This window comes from Pseudomyrmex gracilis, unplaced genomic scaffold (genome assembly GCF_002006095.1).
Source record: "Pseudomyrmex gracilis isolate BER0280 unplaced genomic scaffold, ASM200609v1 scaffold_931, whole genome shotgun sequence".
Taxonomy (NCBI): domain Eukaryota; kingdom Metazoa; phylum Arthropoda; class Insecta; order Hymenoptera; family Formicidae; genus Pseudomyrmex; species Pseudomyrmex gracilis.
In genome coordinates, this window is record NW_018021515.1 from 15422 (window position 1) to 18716 (window position 3295).

Consider the following 3295-nt stretch of genomic DNA (forward strand, 5'->3'; position numbering starts at 1 on the left):
CATAGTTAACATTTATACATAGACGTACATATATATACTATACATAATACTTATGAGTATATACATTTATGAAACATTTGATTTTAGATGAGGATTATTCAATATCAAAACCATCAACATCTACCGCTAGTCAAAATCATTCATCAATAGAAAATTTGGATGAAAGTAAAAAAACCTCTGATAAATCTGGAAGTGCAAGTCAAGAAAACTGTTAGGNTAATATTAATCCACAAACCTTCTTCTTCTCCTTACAGTCTCCTATCAGGGGTTATAAAAATAATAAGGCTCGTAAAGGATCCGCCGTACTAAAGCCCGGTCAGAAACCTGCTATCAGGGCCATATGTAACACGACGTTACATTTTTGATCAGGGCGCTGTCAGGCTGCCTTAACAAGACTTTATCAGGCAACAGGACAAAACCTAACGCGCCCTTCTTAGGGCCGTGTTTGATTTTCTACTCGGGATATGATTAGAGCGCGATTGAGATTACTTGGACAATTTCTTATTGTTTCGAGGAATCTTGATAATAATGTAGTAGACTTTACTTCCATATATGATCCAAAAAAATACGATCAATGTATCAAAGCAGTCAATAAACTTGCACAATTTTATGAAACGACTTGGACATATAAAATACCGTCCATTGCGTCATCTTTGGGAACACTTCTAAAACATGTTGGGCAAATTTTAAGAAGTATGTGCATTAAGAAACAAAAAGTCGACAAGCAAACTATGGTAGAAAATTTTTTGAAAAAATTGAAGAAGATTATACCGTCAGTGTAAATAAAATTGTGCTTGAAACTCAAGGGCATCAAAAAAGGCAAAAAATGTTGTTTTACCATCGATAGATGACATTAAAGTATTTAATACGTATCTCAAAACTGAACGCATGAAAGCATTACAAGTTTTAGAAACAAATAGCTTCTCAGTTGAAGCATGGCTTGTGCTAGTTGAAACAGCAGTAGTATCTATTATGATAGTTAATAGAAGACGTGCTGGCGAACTTGACCGTATTTTAATTGAGAATTCGGAAAATTGTGTAACAATTTCAAAAAAAGAAGCGCCTGAATTATATAAATCTTTATCAAAATATGTACGAATGACAATACGCGGTAAATTAGGAAGAACGGTTCCTGTATTACTCCATGAAGAAATGGTGAAAAATATGCAAATAATTATTAAATATTGTAAATATGCTGGTGTTTGCAAAAAGAATCCTTACATCTTTGGTATACAAACAACCGATAAAAAAAGATACAGATATTTGAGAGCATGTGTGTTAATGCAAAAATATTCTATACTTTCTGGTGCAAAAGTACCAACTTTGTTACGAAGTACAATGTTACGGAAACATATTGCTACAATATGCATTTCATTAGATATGCCTGAACATGAGGTAAATGATCTAGCGGATTTCATAGACCATCATGAAAAGATACATAAATCGCATCATAGACAGTCGGTCATAACAAAAGATTTAGCTATATCACGTTTACTCAAATACGCACAAGAAGAAGATACAAGCGATACAGAAAAAAGCGACAAATTTGATGAGGATAAAGATAAAAATAAATATAATTCAGTTAATGATAGTAGTACAGATTTAAATTTAGATATTTCTGATACTTTATTACGTTTGAATAATTGATACTTTATCATATTTGAATAATTTCTATAGTAAATAGTACACATATTACTTTTTACTATTAGTCCTTACAATACTAAATATATACAGCGATATACACTTTATATAAATATTGTTTGAACAAATAGGTATTATTTGAAATTGATATTATTAATGATAGATATACTATTAAGAAATTTATTTATAAAAAACGAAAACTTATATTCTTGTTTTCATGCAAAAAAATACTTTTTTCAAGTTTCCACGGTTACTTTACATGTTCTTAATTATAGTTTAAACAATGTTTTTCATGTTATTTAATAATTACCTCAAACGGCATTCATGTTGGAATATATTCTATATAAACATATTGTGAATTGTCATTGTTTTAGAAAACATTTGGCTTTGAAAAGGAAAATTAATCATAATAGTAAAACTGTACAATCAGAAGATGAATGTAATATTGAATTAGATTTAAATATTTCTAATGTTTTATCATCAAACAAGATAAACCAATTGAATGGATAAAAACAATAATTCCTTGAAATTATTATCTTTAAAATATTTTGTCGTTAAAATTGTCATTAAAATTGTCGTTAAAATTGTCGTTATTATCTTCAAAATGTATCTTGCTCTTGTATATTTTATCTGTTATTGTTGTTTTGTGTAAGAAAGGATATCTTATTACTGTTTGCAGTGTAAGTTTTTTAAATGTTGAAAAATTACATACTCTCCGACTGTTCTCTAATTATCTCACAAGAAAAAATGTTTTTTACTTCAGAAACAAAATTGTTCAAGAATGTGCACTAACAATAACTGCTTACTACTTAAACCCAGTACGATTTTTTTTACGAATAGAAATATTACTTTCAGTACTATAGAATACAAGGTACGACGAAAGAATTTTATTTTACTTTTTTAAGAGTTAATAGTACAAATTTAATATATTCTTTTTAAAGAATTATTTAAGTAAATAAATTTAAGGTTTTTTAAAAGTATTTAATAATTAGAAAAGTTATTTTTGTTTAAATACCATAGATTTAATATTTTTTTTGTAAATCAAAGATTTTATAGAAGATAGAAGAAAATTTATATAAGGAAGATAAATCTGAGAAATATTTTTCTTTTATTTCAATTTTAAGTCTTCTTTAAAGACATAAATGCTTTTTAAATATATGTGTAATTCTTATATGTACGTAGTAAGAGTATAATTATAATAAGAAGAGCATATTAATAATAACACATACAACTTTTGTTAAAGAATGACAAACAAACTCAACTTAAGTATAACGATGAAATAGTTATGCAAATAGATATATTTAATTTAAACAAGATTTTAGTGAGTTATGTAATAAATACATATTTGCAATTAAGATAAAGTTTACTTCAAACACAGATAACAAGTCTATTAGAATAACATATAAGTGTAACATATGTGTTGTCATTCTTCTTATATATACGTATGTATATATGTGTGTATAGACCATATAACTATAGAGTTTTGTGAATATTTAGAAACGTGCAATATACAGGGTCCGCCACTTAAATCCGGACAAAAATTTTTTTCTCGAAAAAGTTGTTTATTACAGAAAATATGAAAAAACATAAATAGACTGCTTTATAGCTGGGTTAAGGGATCTTTTCTGAGACATTTTACTCAATGTATCCGCCC